Source organism: Carassius auratus, chromosome 24 (genome assembly GCF_003368295.1).
Source record: "Carassius auratus strain Wakin chromosome 24, ASM336829v1, whole genome shotgun sequence".
In the NCBI taxonomy this organism is placed as follows: Eukaryota; Metazoa; Chordata; class Actinopteri; order Cypriniformes; family Cyprinidae; genus Carassius; species Carassius auratus.
The window spans coordinates 16,820,863-16,836,545 of NC_039266.1; the positions used below are offsets into that span (position 1 = coordinate 16,820,863).

Consider the following 15,683-nt stretch of genomic DNA (forward strand, 5'->3'; position numbering starts at 1 on the left):
GCTAAATATTTTCATTTAGGTCCTCACAGGCGTTAACCGGGCGCTTTGATCCTATATGAAAAGGTACTGTACATTTGTTGGAGCTGTTCTCTGTGGCTGCCTTTGTGCTCCAGATGCAATTCTGGAGAGATCAGGACAAAATAATTCTTCCTGTCTATGCAACCTGACATCTAAGATTTTAGGGAGCAGATTCAAAGCGCACCATTTTGATTGAATATTTATTTTTGAGTATGTGTTTCAAAGACAAAAATAAAACACACACACACACACACCTATTGCTCAGCATGAATACAATATTCAAATATATTTAGCATGACTCACATAAAAAAAATTCATTACATTATATACTCATAGATTACATATTTTGGTCTACTTGTGATTTAGCAGCTTATGATAACAGCTAATAATATAATATAAATAACAAAAGAATCAAATCTTCACAACCACAAGGACCAGCCAAGTCTAGATCCAGCTCATGGGATCTTGGCTTTGTCAGTCATGTGGAAATATATGGCGTTTTCTAGGTCAGGTCAAAATTCTGACATTTCCATTAAATGGAGATGTTAATGTTTGGAATATTGCCAAAATGATTTCGCAGACTGATCAGTATCATACTCGACATACATGTGGGAGACAGTTCATAAATATATCTAACACTAGATTAGCAGTCAGAGGACTGGCCGGAAGCCATTTAAAATAAATGCAGTGAAAGGGAGAACATTTATTATTTATAAGGGAGAAAAAAAAATATTAATAATATTAATAATAATAATAATAATAATATGCCCCAAAATGTCTGAATAAAATGAAGAAATTAAAAATGATACATTAATAAATAATAATAATTTTTTTAACACAAATATAAAAAAAAAAATGTATTAATTGTATCATTATCAGATTTAAAGCTACAAAGAAATATTTACCATACGCTAGGAAGATATGACTCTTGGTTATGTCACGACCACTTGACGTCTCTATTCAGAGAGCAGTGTTGTAAATAATTACACACAATTAGCACTTAATTAATGAGGCTGAAACAAAGAGACAGCTCCCTTGGTGCACTTTTTCAGCTCGAGGAAAACACAGCCTTGCTGCTGTTGACAATATGCCATCTGTTTCCAAATCCGAGCCCTGGTAGCTCTGTTCGGTTATAATATGGCATGTTGGAACAGTAATCGCCCCCTTGGGCCGACATAATTACGACTCCATGTTAATCACCTAACAATTAGCAGCCATCAGTTCCAAGGGGCAATCAATGCATTAGGAGACTCTCCCACATGTTTCAGTGTTGTTCTGCCCTTCAGACTGACACCTTCTGTGCACTGAATAAGAAGTCATTTGCACTTGTACCAATTAAGATTACTAATATCCCATGGAGAATTGAAGCACCTTTCCCACCTTTTGTGGTGTTGATTTTTTTTTCCCCACTCACTTTTTTTCATTTCCTCTCCCTCTGCTTTTGTCCACAATGTTTTTTCCAGTAATAATTCTCAATATTTGACTCTCCTCCATCATCATTCTCCTCATATTAGAGCCATTTATTATGAATAATATTGTACAATTTGATTTGAACAAAACTATTGAAGCAGGTGCAGCCCTGAGACTGATCTTCATCCCTATTGTGTTCCATTCGTTTTGATCAGCAATATTAAAAACAATCCAAATACGAAAGCACGCCATCGATCACGTCGCAAATACATCTCCTTAAGTGGCACACGTCAAGCTGTATGGCTAACAATGCACATTCAAAACATACACTGCTGAGATTCACGTCACTCGGGTTTGTTAATCGACAATGAGAAGCCAGATTCGCTCTGCATGTGTGGTTTATTTCCCTACAGACTGTTAGACTTTAGAAGCAGGGGTAAAACTTAAAAAGAACTGCTTATTATTTCACATTAGAAGCCTTAATTCAATAGCAACCCTGACTGTCCTTTATTCCTTTCATTATTCTTTATATTGCACAGATGTTATTACTGTGCAGATGGCCACCTTCCCTTATTACTGCACTATATGGCTGCAGCTACATGCGTGAATTGATGTGCAAGGTGGGAATATTATACATCTGTAATATATACCGGGTGACATATTGTAATGCATATGGGGGTAAACATACAGGGTCCTCCATATTCATGCATAACCTGCCTTTCCCCCTCCATTCAGCTGAATAATCAGCAAAGGGTTTGGGAGTCAGGTGCCGGCCCCTATAACCGGGGCAGGGGGCTAATTTAAATGTCAGCCTCAACATCACCAAAAAGTACCTATGGCAATCACTGAAAGGTTAAATAGGTTTTCTGTCTTGTTCTTAATTTGCTGAAATTGCAAAATCAATACCTGCAGTTGTAGTCACAGCTTCTTGTTTTACTGCTTTAAGATAAAGTCTACAGGAAGGCAATCTTCACTTCCAATTTGCAATGTTCAGCATCAGGGTGCCTCTTATCAGTGCTTTTAAAAAGCAGCTGTCCGGTCTAACCGCTGTGCCGACACACTCCGTGACGCGAGACCTTAAAAACACCTTGACCAGGCAGGAAGAAAAATATATGTTAATACACACACTACCAAAAAAAAAAAAAAAAACATTAATTAAATGTTTTCCTCCAAGCATTACAAAGGGATTCAAACTTTTTTTTATAAATCTCCGTTCCTGTAGAGTACATTACAAACAGCTGTTCATCAGGCTCAGAAGCTACAGGGAAAGCAAGGATAAAGGGCACAGCCTAAACTCACAACCAAATACGGTTCACTGGATATATATGTGTGTGTGTGTGTCTGTGTCATCTTTGTCTGCATATAAAACACAAATTTCACCTTCAGAACACAGCTGGTTTTGGTTCTTCACTTGAAATGGCACAGAAAGCTTGATTTACAGCAAGCCAGCATTCATGTGCTCGGTTCTAAAGCCTTCCGTGCCCTGTCAAGCATTTAGTGTAAGTGTTTTAGCATTATGCTAATGAAGCTTTTGAAAGTGTGTGTTCATTTAGCTTGTTTTTAAGGCCCTTTCAGATCTTTTGTCTCAGTGTGGGCACTGTTAATCCATCTTAAAACCTCTTTTTAATCTCTCTTTCATTAGTGGAGATAAACGCAGTATGCCACCTTCGTAGCTTTTCGCTTTGATTGTGGGCTGGTCGTATGAAAAAGGAAAAAAGCCAGTGTATGGCCTTATATTAATAGCCTTAGACTGCAATCAGAGGGCTCTGGGGACTTTTGAGTTTTATTGCAGAAATAATTTCACATGTTCCAGAACAGATTAAAGAAAATTTAATCTGGATATTAAGAACATTATATCCTAAAGTTTACGGTCAGAGCTGGAACAGACAGAAAGAAATCCACAGAAATTAGAAATGGATTTGATTAGGGCAAACTGTAGATTTAAGAACTATAAAAAGGGGAGGAAAAAACTGCATTATCATCATCATCATCATCTAAGCCAGGCTTGGAAACTACAGTGAGCCTTTTCTCAGAATTTTCAAATTATTTTCTGACGTCCTAATTTGTTCTGAATCATGTTACTCAAAAAGCAGATTTAGTGAGGAAATAAATAGCAACCAACTGAACATCACTTTCAGAGTCATTTACATTTCTGTTTCATTTATCATAAAATGCACTTATAATCTTAAATTCACAAATGCTCTCTCGACGACGCAAGTACTTCAAACAGTCGCGCTCGTCACTTTCATGATCTGAAGAAATCCTGGTTAAAGAATGCCTTGTTTACAATTTCCCATTAGGAAAAAAAGGTTCAAGAAGTTCATTTCTTGCCTCACGCCTACAACAGTAATGCTTGGGGAAACACTGCCATCTATTGGTCATGCAAAAACAACAGGTTAGAGGGTTACCTATTCAAAATGCATAGGTAAACATGCAAATAGCCTACATGTTAAGTATCAGAGCTCCTTGGGGTGTGTGCAACGCATATTGCATGCACATTTCAGCCTTAAAAACAGCTCAGTGTAAGTCTTGCTGCATGGCACAGTGGAACAAATGACACTGAGACCCAAACTGCCACAACTGTTTTGCTTTTTAAACTGAAATTAGAAATTAGAATTAAATTGAAATTAGAAGTGACGTTTAATCTCAATAAACCACACTACACCAAGTCAGTTTAAAAGTTACTATGTAAATAAACATCATATGGAAGTGGTCTTCGAATAAAGGGTGTAGTAATACTGTAAGAATAATCAAAGGATTACTGCAAAAATGAGCAGTTAACTGTAAAATAAGTCTCTCCGCCCTGGCGGCGTGATTATACTTAAGCCCTGTAGTTAGGTGTTTTGTATTTCCATATTCACACACACGTTCCGAGACAAAGGTAAAGGAAGAAGAGGAGGGTGACAGCGTGGAGGTAGTAGCCAAAATGTCTGCCGCACCTTTTATTGAAGTGTATGAAAGGAGCTGAAGGAAACCCACACCCTGTTTTCATTAGCCTCATGTCAACCACAGAGAAAAAGGAAGAGGGAGAGAGAAAGAGAGGGGATGCATTTTCTTTCCTTTTTACCTATGTGCCTCATATTACAGCATGCAGCTGGGAACCAAAACCAGAAGGGACCTTAGGGAAAAAAAATAAAAGTGTTTTTCATTTAAAAATATTTGAAAAGCTTGCAAAAAAAAAAACACAAAAGAAAAGAAAAATACTAGGGGAAACACATTTGGTTCCTAATTATATTTTATTATATTAGCCTATACACATTTTATGATGGCTAATTAGATGAGGTGTGAATAAAATTTGAAATGCAAGTAAACCATTATTAATTAATATTATTACTAAATTGAATAATTTGTAGATCCGGATGTATATTAATTCAAATTTAAAATTACACAAAAAAAGAACAATTTAGCTTCTCATCAGATCAGGTTCAAGCACTGCATTTTCCGCATCCATAATTAACAGTTATGTCATGATCTCTTATTCCATCTGTTTTCACTTAACATTTGCAAAACGCCTCTGAAAATGACTAAACAAAAGACATTTTTTGAATTTGTGGTGCTTGTGAAAACAAAACCAGATGTTTCTGTGAGAAGGAGTGGAACGGAATAAAATTTACACATTTAAATCAAATATATATCATAATACTTTAGGTGTGCGTGCATATGAATATGGAAGGACTGTGTCACTCACTCATGGCTGTTACATTATAGCTCTTCTATTATACAGTAACTTGCAAATAGAGTATTTTTTACAAAATCATGCAGCATTAAAGTAAAAAAAAAAAGCATTGCCCACTAAAAATGCAAATAAACATCACAAATTACAAATGACTACATTCCTAGCAAGTGCCCTCATTAGTATGCAAACAGAAACGGCGTAGTAAAAGATGAAGAGAATCAGAGCACAGGAAATGTGCATGTCGATCAAGCCGCTACGAGCAGCTGACTGACATTGTGTTTGTTAAAGCCCTGTGAGCGGTGAGAGCAAGCCTGGCTTATTACCATGTAGCATCCAACACTAAGACTCAGCTTGGGGAAAGTGCGCTCTAACAGGCGCAAGACCCCCTCAGCCGAACATTTCGGCTTATACACATCACTGCCCCGAACGAGCATCAGCAACCCAATGACGCCTCAGCCAGCAAATTACATTCCTTAATGATCGTTTGACTGCGATTGTCACACGCATCACTCTGTGCTCATGCAAATGTGCACTCCTGACTGGCCAATGGCAGATACTAATACTGCCCCACGCATGATTAGAGATGATGGATCTCCCTGGTTGATTAACACCACCACCAAAAAAAACAGAAAGACTGCCCACCGTAAATCTACTCGCCCTAAACGTCAGCTGGCGTGACTCGCTCGCACTTATAAAAGGAGAATTAACGCAGGGAGATTAAGTTGAAGGAAATAACAGGGCGCCTCCTGTATATTACAATGGGCAGTCGGTGTCCCCTGAGAGCTGAACGCTGAGCTTGAACAATACATCCCTCATCAGGAACGGCGCAGAATTACAAGCACATGGAATTACTAAAGCAGCGCTCCAAACTCTGACACAGCAGTAAGCGACAGCAACCACCATTTAACCCAAATTACACTCACACTGCAAGCAACAAACGGAGACGAGATAGTAAAACAACCACACGGCACGAGGGTTCATGCAAGATTTTGCCAACTCGCTGACTGAAATATGACAGAGAGAGAGAGAGAGATGACATATTTAAAAATATTTACCAGAATGTTTCCGTCCTCTGAACCGCCCTATTTCACTGTGTTTGAGCGAGGGTGTGCGAGCGAGCGCGCGTGTGTGTCTGGGGTTGAGCTAGCCTCTTCTTGGACCGGGGAAAAAGCAGACGGGGGATAAGGCAAGTGTGGTGTGTGTATGAAGCCGTGGCCCCGAGACGCATGACCCACCGTGATGTTTCGGGAGCCAGTCAGTGACCTTGCGCTCTTTCTGTGATTAATTCCCTCTGCCTTGCGCTCGGCTGGCCCACAAAATTGTCCCCAAAAATGGCCACATTTGGACAAATAACACTTGAGGTTTAGCTTTTTGCAAATTCAGTCTCTTTCAAAATAATAAACATTCTCAAATGCATACATGTTGATTGGATGTGCATTTATAGTTGGGAAGGGAAAAGGAATTGAAAAATCTAAAAAGGAGGACAAAGCAGTCAGTCAGTCAAAATGGAGGTTTGCAGAAGGGGAGCCATTACAAATATTCAACCAGAGATTCTTCTCCTCCACGGCACGGCGATTCTCATTTTCTGACAGACTGAATTACTATTCATTCACTTTCTTTTCTGATTATGTGCTGGACAGCGAAATTTTAGGGGGCTGCGAATGCTAATTTTTTTTCTTCCCCCCTCTCGTCTGACACCATGACAGCAGTATCTGCCGTCACAAGGGCAAAATGGGGAGAGGAGCAATCTAGCATCCAGGGAGATGAATTTCTGATCAGTGGCGGGTCGGCTGCTCCTACCGCAGGCTTACAGTAATCCCATTGGACAGCCGGCTCTGATGAAGACAGGGAGAGGGCCGCCACAATGGAGGTGGCTTACAGTGGCGAGAATCTCGCTGTAATTTAAAGTCACGCGTTTTGAGCACCGCAAATCGCGTAAGGAAGACCAACAAGGAGTGATTTAACCGCTGGAACGGTTATGTAAATTGCACTAACCCATCCTGCACACCCATTTTCACTTCTTCCATTGTTTATTTTAGCTCTCTCGGTCAAACGTGCCCGGCTGACGCGCTGTTTAACAAACATTTTAATGCGCCCCCTCGGGGCCGCTCTGATTAATGAACTTGGGTTTGATTTCATTCACTGGGAAACACTGGTATCCATTCATGTATAATGTAGGAAAGGGATGCAGGTTGGGAATAATGAATTGTGAATCTTTTAATCAGTTTGGGTATTCATGCATACATTTTCAGAAAGAAAAATGGGTTTCAAGTGGGTTTTAGTGTGGAAATCAACCTCGCTCTGGGAAGACGCTCCAAATATCCCTGGGATTCGTTGAGCAAACATGAGCGCAATAAAGCTGACCAAAGCTATCAGAAGCTGTTAGCATGAGACAGACAGAGCACATTCTTATAAAGGTCATGAATCTGGGCTGTGTGGACACATGACCAAACGAACTTCGTAAATGTTATTGTACAGGATGACCCGTGTGAGGTAAGGTGTGCCTCAATCTGCCTTAGTGGACATAGAAGTCTGTGACAAGAGTGGAAAATTATACATACCTCACACGACTGGACCCACTGCCTGAGACCAAAAACTAAACTAAACAAAAAAGAAAAAAAAATAGCATTTTGAAGATTTTAACATAAAGAAATATTTCATATTCACTACTTCAAATGTCACAATTAATCAAATTTAAAAAATTTACATCGATCATGTAACACTTTTTGCAGACAAATGTTTTATTAAAACGCTAGATAATCTTTGTACCAACAGGTTTTCCACAAACTTTACGTAGCACAAATTTATGTAGCTTGAGTGCTGTTGTTAAGGGACAAACAAAAATGAGAAATTCTGAAATTCATTTTATTAGCCAATTAAACTTTTCATTCAAATTGTTACAGTAAATGTTGTTTATATGAAATATAATAAAAGTACTAGTAATTTTCTATTTAATAATACAAATATGCAGCATATCTCTAGATTGTTTGTCCCAAAAATGTTTCTTGATCACCAAATAAGAGTATTGGTATATAATATTAGTACTTTTGAAGGACCATGTGACAATGAAAACTAGAGTAAACTAATGACTACTGAAAAATCATAATGCTAATAATATTTCACAAAATGCCATTTGCTTTTCACTCAAAATCTACAAATTTACGCAAACAATGATATAAAAATAATTTCCATTTTTACTAATTAAACAAAGAAAGAAAGAAAGAAAAAACCCTGATGAACAAAATGTTAACTAATTCTCCTATGCACTATGGAACTGAATCCAAATGAAACGATTCATACTTCCATGCTTAAACCAATCACACCTGTATATAAAAATATCTGTAAAAAATGTATTACCAGCAGTGAAAAACTTATTTATCAGAACTATCATAACTAAAACATACCCATCTACTTCAACACATGATGACACTGCAACAAAAGGCTGCTCCACAACAGAATATGCGCTGACCCACAGAGTAAAAACATACAAAACATGACAGCTTATTGTTCCACCATAACTAAGAACCCAAGACTTTTCCATAAAACTGCTTTTGTGGGAACTTTAATGATGGGGAAGTCATCCACAGAGAATGAATAATGAATGATGCATTTGATTTTGGAAGCAGAGTCTGGGTTCCTGTACTATAAAGGATATTGTGGAGAGAGTGTGGCAGTTGAAAAGCATGAATACCCGGGCGGGGGCAGAGGGGGCAACGGAATCAGCAGAGTTTGCTTGAGCAAATTAATTCACCTGAGTACTGTGAAGGCGAGAAGCTCGGAATATTAACAAGGCTCTTATTGTAATTGCATGATTACGGTGCACCCGGACACCAAATAAAACCATTATTTTGGTATTTTTACACACATATTTGTTCAAAGCCCGCAGACATGTTTATATATTTATGCGTTTGTTGGTTTGCAAGCCCACCAAGTTGACCGGGAACGATGATGTCATTCGGACCGAGGGCAACGGCGCCCAATCAGAAGCTACAATCCCCCCTGCAGCTCCTGCACGCCTTTCCTCATAACCGCAGGAGCAGGTGATTTACAATATGGAAACGAATTGTTCCGGATCTTCATGATGCCTCTTGCAGGGGGGGAACCAATATTGAAGGAGGTTAAAGAAATGAGATTAAGGACCAGGCCACATGCCGCACTGCCACAAGATTGGGCCCGGGGATAGACACATGCATTAGACTGATGAAAGTGAGGCCTCTGATCAGAGTTCTGAGATGAACACTTGTTCAAAAAAAAGAGCCTGATGGAAAAATAGTAAGAGAGAGAGAGAGATGACAACATCTGTGAGGTAATGAAAGCGCATTGTGTCGTGCTAGATTGTATGGAGGCAACTAATCAGATCTCAGAGGGTAGAAGGGTGCCGCTGTCATTTGCTGGGTTCTTCCCGCTATTGTCGTGATGGACCGGCCTTCACTACGAGGCCTTCACTAGATGATGAGTGTCTCACACATGAGGGGTTACGGGAAGTTCACGTGAACGAATGAAGTCCATTTCCGAGGTGTGCGATGAGAGAGCAACACAACCGGTGTTTTCAATTTACAGCTCGGGCCAAAGAACCGTACATCTGCGAAAGAAAGACTAGGAAAAAAGCCCCAAAAATGCTTCCCGCAGAGGTGGCCTGCAAATACAGTGAAGAATGTGGTGGGATTTCTCCAGAACGTGCCAAGATGAATTGTGGGATCGGGGTTGTGTTTTAAAAACATTAGTCAAATTTTATGGCCAGAAACTTTCCTTAAACTCATTCGCGTTGTACGGAGAAACATCCTTGCATATGTTGGACCTCTGTTTACGTGCCCATTCGAGAAGGGAATTGCAAGCACCTCAGAACTCGAATTACCGCAGGCGTCCATGCAGCCAAGTCTAAAATAACCAGTATCACCTCATTATGCCGTAGGTGGGCAGAATTATGACTGGTGGCAAATTAAGTTGTTACATCTGCACCGTGTTGAAATATGGAGTGCAAATAGATGTGGTGTGGCAAAGTCGCAGATGTGCTGGACTTTATCAGGAGACAAGCTGTGCACCAATCTCCCTCTGCCAGTCAGGTCATTTACCTCCGGAGCACACTCGGCAGAACTGAAGCAGTCAGGACTATCTGTCCCAGACACATGCCTGACAGAGCACGGTGTTGAATGCACAAATGCATTTAAAATGCAGCTTGCATTTTTCCCTCAGACACACGCATACATGAGGGTCCTAAAGGGACGAAATGCAGCATGCATCTGAATACTGAATTAGTCTGGGACTGTGTTGCAGCTCAATTTCAATGAACAGGTTAAAAAAAACACCTGATGATGTGGCAAGCATAGTCTCACAGACTGCACAGTGGAAAATGCAGTGCAATTCAAACATTCGATGATTTGAATCTTTTCTATAATAAGCACATTTTTAATTTCAGAATTAATTTGAATTTTGGTGTATTTCGGGGGTATTTTTTCTAGTAATACAACTGTTCTGATATCATAATGAAGAAAAAGCTCATTAAAATTATTAAATTCTTGAATAGAGTTGAAAAAAAATCTCTACCATTTTTTAATTCTTAATTTCGATCTCTTTTTTTTTCTTAAAGAGTCATGTGTTCCAACAGTCCAACCAACAAGTGGAAACAAGCAGGAAAATAAACAGAACATTTTATCATAGAGAGGACACATGCAGATCATGACTGTGTCAAGGTCAATAAATCTAGTAAAATATCTGACCATTTAAAATCTTCCCTAAAACAATTACTATGATTTTATAATAAATAATAAAAGGATTAAAAACAAAGTTATTATTCATAACATTGTAATTAAGAACAATTAATAACAGTTTATACCTCATGAAATACACTGAACAGTTTTGAGTAAGATGGTTTTTTTTTTTTTTGTAACTAAGTTGTTCAAATGTGAAAGTAGAGACTTGCAATAATTCTGGCTACTAAAAAAGATGTAGGACATTCTGTGAAAATATAACCTTTATATCTTTAATATTGACTGAGTAAGGCCATGTCAAAGATGGAAATCATAGTGAAATTAATGGTTGAAATCAAACTTTGATGCTTGTTATCTCATGATTAGATTTTGAGACTCTAACCTGGATTTCACAGACAGGGTCACTTACAAATGAATAAAGACACAATTTTACTGAACTTCTGACAAGTAATATATATATATATATTTTTAAGTAATAGTAAAGAATAATGACAATAACATGCATATGTACCATCACATGTGTAAAAGGTGTAAAATACTACTTTTACTTTAAGGTTACACCACAAGATATTAAATGTAAAAAAAAAAATTTCAAATCCCAGAAAGTTTTTAAAACCATAAGAAACCACCATGAATACAGAGAGCACATTTCTGAGAACTTGGCCCATATTTTAAACTAGATTATTACTTTTCTTTATAGATGACTATGTCAGTGACCCTTATATGAATCAAACACAAACAAAAACATAACCACTAAGTGCAGTATCTTAACCACATGAGCTAATGACACCGTAAAGGCGATGAAAAGGACATAATCAGCGAGCTGGACCTCATCTCTGTTTGTTCCAGGAAACTCATTGTTCACTAAGTAAATAATGAAGGCTATATTATTCTGCATGGAATAATGTTAATAGAAATGTCCTCGTCAAATGTTGTCTATCAGGGATGTAATGAGAGCTGCATTATTCCAGCAGGGTGGAAGGTAATGAACTTAAATTCATTTACAGTGACTATTCAAGGGAGGGAGAAAAAAAAATGCAAGGAAGGCTATAATTTCAAGGTGTGCGGAACGACCGGCTATCCGTTTCCTTATTTCCAGAAGACGCCTGTGGAGCAGTTTGCCACGGTGCCCCGCAGAGAGCAACACATCAGTCTAGTCAGCAGGGAGTCATCATCATTTTCTTTTTGATTAATGATTCCCCAACTAAATATGATAGAATAGGATGGTAAGCACATTATTCGAAATTAAATAACTCACAAAAGTTTGGCTGCGCTTGAGTGTTGTCACTTAAGAGACAAACATCAAGCAGAGTGTTTATTTTTTTGTCAATTATTAATAGGAAGAAGTTCTAGATAACAATGGCCACATTTCATTTGCTACGCATTAAAAAAAAAAAAGCCCCTAAAAGATAAACTCTCATTATTTTGCTCATAAATTAGGCTTTGCAAGTACAGAGAAAGCCATTGTGCCAGTGTAATTAATTTCTTATACTATTTGCGAGTACATTTCATAATTATTCAAATTTCCAAAAGGGCTGAAACACTTCCTTTAGTGGAGAGAGTGATTTTCTACACTTGACTTCCTGTTATAATCAAGGTCTTTCTAACCTGATAACTGAAGGTTACGCCTCGGTGAATAATTCAGTAAGGCACGAAAACTCTGGCGGCATGGAGAGCACTAATCTTATATAGTCACAGTAAAGGATATTAGGGAACAATTGCCAAAAGTGACACATCTAATAGAGAAAGATTACTCTGCGCTACATCAATTTGATTTGAATTGAATACATTTCACGAGCATTTTCTGCTGTGCCGCCCGGACATAATGCAAGAACGCAAGGTGTCAGAGAAGGCCAGGAACAGTCGGCCATTCTCAGACTGAACCCACATTTATGAAAGTCCTCAAAGGGAGGGTGCCGCTCTGATGAGAGAAACCAGCATTTCAGCCCGTCCTTTACCACTTCCTTTTTCCAAAGCAATAATCGTGTAAGACATGCAGGCGATGAAAAAAGGTGGAAATCATTTAAGTTCCGAATGCGTCCCTTCAATGCTGGGAGCCACAGGGTTTCGACACCTTTGCCTGCTTTCAGCAAAAAATTCTGTTGATCTGGAGGCGAATTATGAGTAAAATGTGTGGCTGAAAATGATGGGGCGCAATCTTTACCCTTAATCTCTCATTGAGTGGCAAGCTGGTCCCCAGCCTGACAGACATCATTAATTTTAAAACTGTACTTACATTACCAAGTGTATGAATGTAGTGATTTTATTTCTTTATATCTCTTTCCTTTGCATGAACCTTGATCCTGAAAAGGGTGCAACGTGCAATGGCCCTGAATTCAAGCCCACCGCGGCTAATAGACCACCATTCACTCATTTTAAATGGAGAGCAGAGTTAATCAAAAATGTTCCCTGATGACACAAATAAATGAACACGCTATCAACAAAAGCTTTAGAAAATAACCCAGTGTGGAACACTTAAGCTACGCGTCTTGAAGGCAGCTGCGAATCTGATCCACGTTTGCATACGTTATAAAATAAAAAGATCAAGTGGATTTGTGGAGACTTGCTAGAAATTCCTCACAATATCCATCACTACAGTGGCTCTACTTGCAATGCGTCTTTAATGACACCTAGTGGCCAATATTTGTCATTGAATTTAATGGGGATTGGTGCTTCAGATGTGCACAACTGCTGTTTTAACTTGTCATATGCAATGACCAGCCAGAATGATTACTTTATAGATCAATAAAAAAAAAAAAAACAGTTAACAAAAAAAATTGTAATAGTGAAGCTAAAACACAGTGTCCATTTAACCACACATTCCCACAAGATTACATGGGGGGGGGGGGTGCTATTTTAACCAGCAGTGACTAGTAGTTACAAAATACTCGTATTTAATAAATATACTTAATATTTCCTAGTTAACTAGACTAGTAGTTACAAAATACTCGTATTTAATAAATATACTTAATATTTCCTAGTTAACTAGTAGAGTAAATATAATAAGCAATTGGAAAACACTGAAAAAGATACCATTCCCTATATTCGTTTGCTTGTCAGCAATCAGTTAGCCAAACAACATCAAATAGACAGTAGTTTAAGAAATAAACGTTCAAAAATGTTGCTATAGAATCATATTATTTAATTTCAGACATGTTTACTAACGTATATGACCAGAACAAAGCGTTGAGGCAAACACTGTAAACTACAGAAAAAGATACAATAACAAACAGTAACTCACCTTCGCGGTCTTTTCCACAGTGAAACTGAACAAAGCGTAGCCTAATGTTTGGTAATTTTATCTTCTTACTTAACCATTTACCCCAGTATTATACAAACGTGTGTCCTTTTGTCTAAATGCTTACTAACGTAAATAATCAAGTACGTTAGACCTCAAGTAAGCCACTTACCGCGTGGAATTTAATGGCTTTTGCCAACGAAGTTATTGAGAATAAAACAAACTTAATTTTTAATCTATATTTACCAAATTTCCTATATATTTTTTGTTTGATTGTTTGTTTAAGGAAATAAAATTAATTGCTTTTCGCAATTAGTGAAATCTGTCTTCTGAGGCCCCGCCCACAACTAACACCTCAGCCTCTTTCTGTTAGGTTTACCATACAGCGTTTCACAAACTTTTAAATAATTATACAACTCTATCATTAAGTCTCCTTTAAAAATACATATTATATAATTCATTATCAACATTAATAGATATATTATTAAATTAATTCACACTATTACAGTAAAAAAAAATATTCTGCTCGAAGATTTATTGAACAAATCAATAAAACAGATTTGTTGTTGTTAATGTTTTTTTTTTTTTTTTTAATTAACAGACAAAAAAAATCGTGGGATTAATTGTTAAATAAACTAACGTTTTTTTTTTTGGGGGGGGGGGGTCACTATCCTAAAATATTTTGTTTTTCTAAAACTTATAGCTACAAAAATCTACTCTTCTAAAATTATTATATAAACATTTTTACAAGAAGCCATCCATTTCTCTCATATAAAAGATTTAGAAGAGCTTTAGACATTACGAAGTCAAAGCAGAGGCAGTCTCTAGTCTGGAAGTGTCATTATGCAAACAAAAGATGGTTCTGCACGAGAAAAGGGAGGAAAATTCCTCCTATTTAGCTTGTCGGAGATGTGGATTACAATCACTTTGAGTATCCTTGCTGTCATGAATGTCAAGGTGTAGTGTGTGAGAGTTTCCCTCACCACAAAGGTGAAGAACAGATATGCTTATTCCATCCACTCCACATTGCTCAGAGGAGGCTTACCGAGCCTTAATACCACACCGTCACACAAAGCTGAACGCCTCCGATGAAATGTGTGCCTTGAATACCAAGATAATGTTTTGTATACAAGTAAGTGCATTCAGCCTTGTGCGCTTGTTCATTAAGCATCACTGGATGCTCAGCCTTCTCCCTTCAAGCTTGCCGTTTAACCCCACGCGAGCTGCCACTCCATTATGGAGTTGATTGGAGGGTTTGCAATGTTTATCTTACCTTGCTCGCTCTCCATTTCCACTTCCTGGACGCTCTCCTGCAGTATAATAGACAGCTACTATTGACGGCAGCATCCGACTCATCTGCCCCCAGGCCTTGTGCACTTACACCTAGTGATATCAGATTGCTTTCTGGAAAACCATCCAAACAGGGCACACTCCAAAACTTATTACGGCTTCCCATGAACGCCGTGGTATTGACAAGGTGGACTTCACCTGCACCAAATGCCGTTGTTTAGATGCAGAAAATAGCCTGATTTGATGTGTTTTCGAATGAGCCTACTGTTCTTGCTCTTTCTCCGTCTGTCTGTCTCTCTTTTGGAGGCAGACATTCACGATGTGTCAGAGAGCAGCACAGTTT

The 15,683-nt window shown here is 38.2% G+C and overlaps 1 long non-coding RNA gene across 2 annotated transcripts in view; it reads right to left on the minus strand.

Moving 5' to 3' along the window:
* The window catches only part of LOC113042440 (uncharacterized), a 54,842-nt gene extending 40,607 nt beyond the window's left edge, over window positions 1–14,235 (minus strand). The window contains exon 1 of one of the 2 annotated variants that reach the window (XR_003275579.1): window positions 14,054–14,235. This is a non-coding gene — a long non-coding RNA (uncharacterized LOC113042440). Of the gene's footprint in view, window positions 1–2,334; window positions 2,510–14,053 lie in introns of those variants that run through there. The other variant, XR_003275578.1, reaches the window with a different exon arrangement.
* Window positions 14,236–15,683: the final 1,448 nt, after the last annotated feature.